Source organism: Zalophus californianus, chromosome 12 (genome assembly GCF_009762305.2).
Source record: "Zalophus californianus isolate mZalCal1 chromosome 12, mZalCal1.pri.v2, whole genome shotgun sequence".
Lineage (NCBI taxonomy): Eukaryota > Metazoa > Chordata > Mammalia > Carnivora > Otariidae > Zalophus > Zalophus californianus.
In genome coordinates this window covers 11161251-11171779 of record NC_045606.1, presented here as the reverse complement: position 1 = coordinate 11171779, position 10529 = coordinate 11161251, and positions in this window count along the sequence as shown.

Sequence of the window (10529 nt, the reverse complement as noted above, 5' to 3'; positions counted from 1 at the left end):
TGCACAAGCGTTCCAAGTTCCTCACATCCTTGCCAACACTTGTTATTTTCTGGAGGTTTTTTGTTTGATTTTTGGTTTATTTTTTATTTATTTTATTTTATTTTTTTAAAAGATTTTATTTATTTATTTGACAGATAGAGAGAAAGCAGGGGGAGTGGCAGAGGGAGAGGGAGAAGGAAACTCCCCGCTGAGCAGGGAGCCCGATGCGGGGCTCGATCCCCGAGCCCTGGGATCATGACCTGAGCCGAAGGCAGACGCTTAACGACTGAGCCACCCAGGGGCCCCCTGTTTTTAGTTTTTAATAGTAGCCATCCTAAAGGCTGTGAAGTAATGTCTCATGGTAGTTTTGATTCTCATTTCCCTAGTGATGTGATATTGAGAATTTTGTCATATTCTTATTGGTCATTTGCCTCTTGCATTTTTTAAAAATTTTATTATATTATGTTAATCACCATACATGACATCATTAGTTGTTGATGCAGTGTTCCATGATTCATTGTTTGCGTATAACACCCAGTGCTCCATGCAGAACGTGCCCTCCATAATACCCATCACCAGGCTAACCCATCCCCCCACCCCCCTCCCCTCTAGAACCCCCAGTTTGTTTCTCAGAGTCCATAGTCTCTCATGGTTCATCTCCCCCTCCGATTTCCACCCCCTTCATTTTTCCCCTCCTGCTATCTTCTTATTTTTTTTTTTTTTTACATATAATATGTTATTTGTTTCAGAGGTACAGGTCTGTGATTCAACAGTCTTACACAATTCACAGCGCTCACCATAGCACATACCCTCCCCAATGTCCATCACCCAGCCACCCCATCCCTCCCACCCCTCTTGCATTTTTGCAATGTCTACCGTGTCCCTTTTAGAGCTCAAACATATAGGTGTCCAGTAAACTTTGGTAAAGAGTTCTCCAATCTTTTTAGGTTCTACATTGGCCTCTAGGCTTCTGACCTTTTCTAACTACTTAGTCTTACTTATTCTGCCCAAAACTTGCCATCCACAGGATTCTGGTTCTTAGACCTGCCATGCTGAGAACATCGGAGACTAAGGGCTGGTTTTAGACTGAGTAGTTGTTTCTCTGCGCTGGGACCCTGTGTGGGAGTAGGCAAAGCTAGGTAGGTATGGCTGTTTTGTGAAAGAAAGGGGTGAGGGATAGTCCTGGGAGCATGGGAAGACCTGAAACATCATGTCCAGGGAAACAGCTGAAAAGCAAAAGTGGGGTCCAAGGCAAAGCGCCCACAATATGGAAGTGGCAAGGCCATCAGAGGGCTTTGGGAGACAGAGTCCAGCAGTGCCTATTCATGGATGTGGAGCTGTGAAGACTACGGAGCAGTGTTGCCTCTGCTTGGTCTGTGGTTCACATATGAGGTCCTATGCCAGTGGGGTGGGGTTGGGGGGTCTGCTTGTGCTTAGCCCACTCCCATCAGGGCCTCATGTGCATGCACGCTGGCCCCACCTTCTACCCTGTTCCACTGAAGGGTTCCATGGGAGGATTTTCATGGTTGAGGAAATAGGAAGGCAGTTGTAGAATGAATGGGATGTACTTTGAGAAGTGTCTCCAAACCAAAATGTAAAAGGCTCTCACTCTTATGGCAAACATAAAGTAGTCACCTGATGGCTATGGTATTTTACAATTAGGAATTGACAAGCACTGTGGGGTGAAATATGTATTTTGCGATCTTCATGTTATGTCAATATAGGTGGGTTATTTTATTCTTTCTTCCCTTAGAATTCATTTTAATAGTTGCTTACATATTGTCTCTCCTTTCGCCCTGAGAACATGGACACCTTGTATATGTATGAGGCAATAGAGAGGCACAAAAAGGCTGTTATGATTATTGCTATGGGGGAAATCTGCAGTGTTGCGTCATGGCTTTCTGGCCAAAACCCCTGTTCAGTGAATCCACAGGATTTCTTTTCTGCAAACTTTTGAAGAAACTATTTAGTCCAATACCTGCTATCTACAACATTGCATCCACTGAAGTATAGATTACTTTCAATGCATTAATTTTATTCTTGCAACAATTTTAATGTAAGTATTTTTGGGCTTTCTGTTTTTGTTTTGGCTTTCATTTTTGTTTTGAGTCGATGTAGCTTACATGAACCTGTAGTATGAGTAGGAATGAGTTTAGTTACCCATCATGCAGAGGCATTGCTCTGCATTTAGACAATCCTGTTAGTGATCTAAAGAATCAGCAAATAGTGCCCTTGTGTAGCGTGCTAAGATCAAGACAAAAATTTGGTATTAGCTCCCCACCCCTGCCTTGCTTGTTAAATCATCAAAAATGTAACATAAATATCCAATTGCTGCTAAGGGTGGCATAAAATGGGAACTGTTAGGCATGGCAATTAATGATGGTAATCTGCAAGGAACCAGTTTTGGAAAGCGGGATGGCAGAGTGAACTCACCCCCAAGCCTGCCTCGTGCACGGCTTCAGGAAAGCGCTTACCTTCTCTAGAGTTGAATTACCTCTTCTGCAAAATGAAGATGATAATAATACCTAATTTAGAAGTGTTGTTGTTAGGATTTAATAAAAATAATAATTGCTCAGGGAACCTAAGTAACGAATCTAAAAGAATGAAAAGATTGCATATACGTAGGTGTTTATTTTACAATCACTTATAATTTAAAACTTTGAAAGTCACTTCAGTGTCAATCAATAAGAGATGCGTGAAGCGTTTTACTGAATAGCTACTTGATGGAATGTTTTGCAGCCATTAAGTGAACACTTGTGAAGATTATGCAGCAAAAGAGAATGAACAAAATTCCTAAATAGCATAAATTAAAAACAGAAAAACCCCCAATTTTTTAAAAATATATATTTTTTAATGTATTTATCTGAGAGAGATAGAAATCATGAGCAGGGGGAGGGACAGAAGGAGAGGGAGAAGCAGACTCCCCACCGAGCAGGGAACCTGATGTGGGACTCGATCCCAGGACCCTGGGATCATGACTGAGCCGAAGGCAGACGCTTAACCAACTGAGCCACCGAGGCGCCCCTGCATTGCTGTACTTTTTCAAAATTAACCTTGTTTTACTTTCAGGTTACCCCTTGGCCTGCTTCTCAGGCTGTGGTCTTTGCATCTCCTCTTTGTCTTTGATCTTTCCAGATGAGCCTATTCTCCTGGCTGTGCATGCCTGCCTTATTGAGAACACCAGGAAGCACCCCCCCTTTTTTTAATGTTCTTGTGTCTCCTGTCAGAAATAATTTTGAGAGGTGAACTGTGCCTGCAAAACGTCCAGGTAATACTCTTTCTTCTGTGGTGCTGTGTGTATTCCCCGCTCCCCCTCACCGATGCCGTGTGATTGTGTGGCTGTTTTCTCTCTAATCTCTGTCTAATAACGCCAGACCCACCCCGAGCCTGGGTTCCGTGCACTTGCGCTGAGTCCACGAAGACTCCTCCCAGCTAGAGAGCAGGAGGGAGGCCAATGCACTCTGTTCCCTTGGAACAGGCCTTTTATTCTTCTAGATTCAAGCTGAGTATTCACCTGTTGCTTGCCCAGTTTTCTCAGAAGTGGGAAAACCTTGATGTTTTATGTGAACAGAAGCTTCTTGCACGGATCCAAACATGGAAAGGGCTCAGTCCAGGGCTCACACTCCCAGGGCTTTTCCCATCCTGCTCCACCTGTCATGTTTGATGTAAAAGGAACTACCTACCTGCCAATAAGATTTATGCTCTTCTGTTTCTGGCTTGGGCATAGGACAGAGAAGGGAAGAGTCCACAGAACAGGATAGGTTTTTGTATATGGCTGTCATTCACATTATCAGAGAATCAGTTGTAGGACTGGTGGCCCTCTCGCTTGGTACCAGAGCCAACTGAAACAGAGCCTCTTCCAAACAGACAGGACACTCTGTCCATGAAACACACCTTTCCCCCACTATGAGTCAGAACCTCTGGACAAATGTAGAAAAAATGCTGATGGAGGGGGGCGGAGCTGCTGAACGAATTTGGTAAGCAAAAATATTTATGTTATAAATCAGTATCTCAGCAGTGATGGCTATATGGATTTTTTCTTTCTTTTTTCCATCATTGGCTGACCATAGATGTCCCGGCTAGGAGGAGATAGTGGGGGAAGTTTGAAGCTCTTCCTATCTATTTTGTGAAAGGTGATCTTATATTTCAAAGGGTAAAGCATATAGAAATCAGTTCTGTTTCTCAATACGACTAAATATGCTTGGTAGTAATTTTGGCAATACTGCCAAGAATTTTCCAAAAATTTGCCTGTGATCCTTGGTTTTCAGAGATGCTTTAATTTTTTTTTCTAGTCATTATAATAGGACTATGGATGAAGACACTCCCAAATGCCTTTTTAAACTGAATGCTCCTGCTTTCAATTTAAATATTTTGCAAAAAATGATAGTGTCTGGCCTTCTCTAGCATATCACTAAAAATCCCCAACTGGCACAGAAGTACACAAATATTTCTCAAAAAAAAAAAAAAGGAAGGAGTCTGAAGAATTTTTTTTTTTTAAAGATTTTATTTATTTATTAGAGAGAAAGAGACAGCAAGAGAGGGAACACAAGCAGGGGGGAGTGGGAGAAGAAGCAGACTTCCTGCTGAGCAGGGAGCCCCATGCAGGGCTCCATCCCAAGACCCTGAGATCATGACCTGAGCCAAAGGCAGACGCTTAACGACTGAGCCACCCAGGTGCCCCTGAAGAACCTCTGAGAAATTTTAAAATCCTAAGACCAGCGGAGCTGGATTTGAGAATGAGAGTTGGTAGCTCACCCATGCCTCCCCTTGTTCGGACGCAGGATCCCTGCTTGTGACATGGAAGGAAGGAAGGAGAGAAGACATCCTTTCGCCCCTCACTTCCCTACTCTGTGACTCAGAGCCAGGATCTGTCCCAACCAGAAAGCGAAGTGGTCATCACTTTACTATACGGTTGCCCTTCTCTGCTCCACGTTTCTAACTCACTTCCTGACTCTCAAAGGGAACAGAGGGGCAGCTGGGCCCTGTAGCCAGGGAGATGAAGTTGCTGGGAATGTACTGGACCCTCAGCCCACGGAACAGGCATGAAAACAGGCATGGAAAGTGGACTAGAACACTCCCCTAACTGGACTATCCGGGGAAAATCTTCAAAGCAGCGTAGATGCTGCAGTTAAGGTCCTGAATGAAAGGGAAAAGTGTTTTGGTTTGTTTATCATATCCATAATGAGAGGCAAGGTGGAGGGACAGAACCGAGGCTGCAAGTGGGCTTTGCCACTGAGGGAGAGGAGGCCTGCCCTGATTCTGGAAGGGAGGGGAGAGCGCTTAGAATGGGTCTCCACAGCAAGGGTGGGGAGGAAGATGAGCTGAGCGATGGAGACCGCCGTGCATTCTGGGGAATGTAAATTCCTACCTTCTTTGGCCAGTGGAGAACATGGGGCTGATACAAATGATCCAGAAGTAAATTCTCCTCTGCTGGTTTGAGTTACCAGCCAGGAAAGTCAGGAGATTCTGTTTGCACAACAGAGCTACACATGTCTGTTGACAGTCTGTTTATGAAGCTCTTGGGCAACAATGTTTTGGCCGGGTTTCCATGTGTATCACTTCTTGAGTTATTTGGAATCTGCATAGAATGAGGCATTCTGGGGAGTGGTATGGTTTTGGTAGTTTAGAGGACTCCCCTCTTCCCCCCCCCAACCTCAGCTGCATTACCTCCCATTGGATTTTAGTAGAAAATAATTTTGGGATAACGAAGAATCAGAGAGGGATAAACTACACAAAGTTGCTAGAAGCATATAGGAATTGCTTGTTATTTACTTTATAAGAGAAATTATTAGCTTCTGTCACAGGTTTATATTATGAAATTATGCTCTATAAACTTAAAAAATAGCCCAGTAATTTCATTATGGTTACCTTTAATAGTATAAACAGCACAAATGCACAGGTATTGTGCAAAACAAAATGTAGGAGGATTTTTCTATATGTTTTAGTAATAGAGAATGAGTCATGTTTGAAATACAACACATGCATGTGGTAAAGCCTAGTAATTGGACATTTTATGTCAGAAATATTGTTGATGCAACTATGTCTCACCACGTGGTCGGACTAACCAAACAACCCACAACACAATGAAATAATAACAGAGGTTAAAGAGTAATTTATATTTAAAAACGCAAAAACAACAGCAATTAAGAAATGCAACCGACTCAAGAGAGCAAAAGTGACGAACTAAATTTCCACTAACAAAGTGGAAATTTCCCCCCAAATTGGACGTTTTGAAATCTACATGTGCACACACAGTAGGACCTTTGCAGATCAGAGAGACAGACATATATTCAGAAGAATATGTGATTTAGAATCCTCAGTAAACGGTCGCCTGGGTGGCTCAGATGGTTAAGCGTCTGCCTTCGGTTCAGGTCATGATCCCAGGGTCCTGGGATCGAGTCCTGCATCTGGCTCCCTGCTCCTTGGGAGCCTGCTTCTCCCTCTGCCTTTCTCTCTTTCTCTCTCTGTCTCTCATGAATAAATAAATAAAATAAAAAAAAAAAGAATCCTCAGTAAACTAAAAGAATTGCTAATTTTCGTCTATGAACACAGAGTTTAAGGATCTTTAACAACTCAATTAGAAAGTTTTAACTACAGAATTCCAAGTAGTAAGGATCTAAGGAATTATGAGTTACCTACCCATCAGAACTCACAAAGGGACTTTGGGACATGTTGGCAGGGCCCTTAACAACTACGCTTCAGGAACTGTTGAGCTGGAATGTCCTGGGTGTAGGAGGGAAGACAAAGGCCTTGTTTGGGGTTAGTAGGTTCACTTATTACCAACCTGTAAGGCAGAGAAAACCTGACTCCCGGGGAAGGAGATCTAGAATGATGTAACCCTCCTCCACCACATGTTGAGAATTGTTCTTTAAAGGACCAACATTTTAAAGAAGCATTTTTAATGGAAATTGTTCCAGAGATGTGTACTAATCATTTCTTTGCCTTTTAACTAGAGTATCCTCATACCAATTAAGTTGTCTTCATCATTGTTATTAAAATCAGTTGTTGCAAAATGCTGTAATAAAATGATACCCATAGGGCTGTCTAAGAGTGGGATACTTGCACCTAAATTACATAATCATAATCTGCTCCTCAAATCCAGAAGATTTAATAGTTTTTTTCCCAGTCTTCTTTCTTGCGGTCAGCTTGAAATTCTCCCCTCTCAACTTTCTAGCCTCTCCGGCCTTCTAACTTACTGCTTTCTGATCAGAATAAAAAACTACTGTCTTGTAAAGAACTGTTATGTTTTAAAACCTATTCTCTATTCTAAGTGTGTTTGAATTTTGGGTAGCTCATAATTTAAAAAAATTGTGATTTAAGTGCTTAGATTTGAAGGCAGTATTTTGGTTGTACAGAAAAAAGGGCTTTTTTGCTTACACGTTTTATCAGTTTTAGATTACTATTATTATTGATTTAAATAACTATAATACTTTATATTTTTATGATACCCTTCAGTTTGGTGACCCATTTATTCTCAAGTAGTCCTTGCCAAAATGCTAGTAGGTAGGCAGAGCTAATCATCATCCTTCCTTCCTTCCTTCCTTCCTTCCTTCCTTCCTTCCTTCCTTCCTTCCTTCCTTCCTTCACACCACTGACTAATATTCACTGATGCTGGTCCATGTACCAGGAACTGAGGAAACCAGGACTCTGAGAGTTTACATAATATAGGAAAAGCAAATGCTTAGTGAGTAAACAAAGCTGCATCTGATTCTAGGGCTCTCTATTCAGTGATCTCTCCTTTATAATATGGGGTCCGAATGGTTGCATTCTTTGGGGGTAAGAGGTAACTGCATTATTTAATCATCTGTATTATGTTCTGAATTAGATACTTTTATAGAGAGTAATCAAGGCACACACAGCTCAGAGCCTTGACCATTTGTAAAATGAGAGCTAAGATGTTCAGCCCACTAGGCTCTAAATGGGATATGATCCTTGGCCAGGATAATATCACAGTACAGTACTTGTCTCCCACATACAACATTTAAAAAATCCTTGCTATTTTTAACTCTGAAAACCTCAAATAGGCAGAAACATCCCTTCCCAGTCACTTTTCTTGAAGGCTTTGGAAGTCTTTTATCTAGTGAGGTAGGTAAGTGGCTCCTTCCTAATGTGCAAAACCCAAAGGCCTCCATGACCTTTTCATCTCCAATTCTCTGCAATGTGGATCCTCCCTGAATCTGTCTTCCCTGCTGTGCTTCCCTAGACATAGATCTTTTTAGAAGGCCTTAGGTTTCCAAGTATTGTCAACTTTTCTCCTGGAAAATAATCTTCCTTTACAGAAATACATGCCCAGGTCCTTGCCCAAATATGACTGTGTCAAAACTAAGGAATAGATAAGAGTCTACAATATGTCCTTTCCTTCAATGATAGGAGTGGAGAATTCTGGCTAAAAAGAAAAAGAAGAATGAAAAAATTCACCTTGGTTCATGGAAAGGTAGAGCTGGAAGAGACTTTAGGAATGGATTCTTTAGAAGAGGTGTCCTTCCCCTTGGCTGCACCCGAGGGACCCAGCCTCTCAGCCCTCCAAAGGGTGATGTAATTGCTCAGTCTGCTCTGGGAAAGAGGGCAGAGTTGGACCAGGCAGAGAGCGCCCCTGACTGAGGACACATTTGTCGGATTCACCTCCACCGAGCATCGTAGTATCATAGTTGAAAATGTGTGCTTATTATGAGTTGCCAAAAAACTGCAGATGCTATTGGATAAGGATATTTCTGGGAGTAGAGAAAGGAAGATCAGGACCAAACTTTGTGATTAGAAGACAGAAATCAGAAATGTTGAGTTACTCTCCTCTTCTTTTGTGTGCTGAACACAAAAAGTACAAGAAATCTGAAAAAATCACGGGCTGTCTGAATTGACGGAAAATATGGGACTCGGATAATAATTTGTCTTATGATTTAGTTGAGAATGCATGCCTAAGGTTAATAATTATCAACCATTTTTTAAAATTTAACAGTCGTCAATTTTTTCCCTGTAAGTCTATGTGCTAAATGTGTTAGCTCATTTAATCCCCAAATGACAAGTGAAGAAGTATTACTATTTCCCTCCACCTAGGTGGGTACAGAGCAGTTACGGACCTTGTTTATGGTCTTTCTGTAAGTGACAGAACAGCATTCAAACCAGACTGCCAGATTTCTGAACCTCAGTTCTTGAGTACTGTGCTATTCTGCCTTCCAACTACATAAACTATCTCCAACACAGAATTCTTGTTCTTCCAAAACATTGCTTTTTGCTCTCTAGCTTTCCAGAAGGAGCCAATTTTCAAAGCTATTATTATCAAACATTTATTTAAACTGGTCAAAGAAACTACTTTTCTGAAAATAATTCAGGCTTTTCAATTAGCCAGTGGAGGTGAGAGATGATTCTGTGTGATCCCAGCAGAAACACTAGATGAAAGCCAGCAGACACCGGGGACTGGGGTAAGGTCTTGGCACATCTCCAAGCTCTCGCACCACCACGCAAATATCACAGCGGCAACTCAGCCATGCTACCTCTTGGCGAACATGGTGGCCATTTTAATCTGTGTAGGTGAGAATAATGATCAAAACCAAAAATTTAACATTAACGAATACTGCAAAACATTATGCTATGGGAAAGAATCCAGCCACAAAAAGCCACGTATCGCATGATACTGTTTATATGATATATCCAGAAGAGGCAAATCCATAGAGACAGAAGGTAGATTAGAGGTGTCCGGATACTCAGGGGTGGAGGGGAATGGGAAATTCATAGGTGCAGGATTTCCTTTCAGGGTGTTGAAAATGTGCTGGAACTAGACAGGGGATGGTTGTGCAACATTGTGAAGGTACTAAAAGCCCCTGGATTGTATACTTTAAAGTAGTTAAAATGGTAAGTTTTGTGTTATGTGAATTTTACTTCAATTACAAGGAAAATGTAAATACGGCAGCATAAGGGAAAGAAACAGCATTCTGCAAATTCAGGGGGAAAACATGTCTCTGAAAATGACTTATTATATGAAGCAAGGAAAAAAGAAGCATTCTCAGCAACTTAAACTGAATGTGAGAGGTTATGACCCCTTGAAGCAGGTGTGGAGAGATCTAATGCGAAGATTCTCTGAGGTTAAGACAACAGAACAATATGAAAAGAAGTTATGTGTGATATGGAAGGTTTGAAACAGAATCCAAATTGCAGAATAGAATTTAAATCTGGTGGGAGGTGCTCAAAAGCTGGATTGACACTGTGGAGAAGTGAACCAATGTCACACAAGAAGAACCTGAGATGCTCTCTTGGAACGCAAAAAGAAAGAACGAGGAGAAGGAATGATGGTGTAGACAAAAAGAAGGAGCGCTCAGAACAGCACACTCAGTGATCCAAAAACAGTGGAGAAGGCCTGTCTGCTAAAACAAAGGTCTAAAAATAGATCAAGAAAATACAATATGACAAGTAATATCATTGAAAAAAAGACCATTTTTTACATATACCTTGTGGTTTCTTTTTTAAAGCAAAGAAAAAGCATCATATAATGTAAATAAACAGGACAAACTGGTTGCTTGCAAAGAAACAAAAATTGAGCTAGACACAGATTTCTCTGA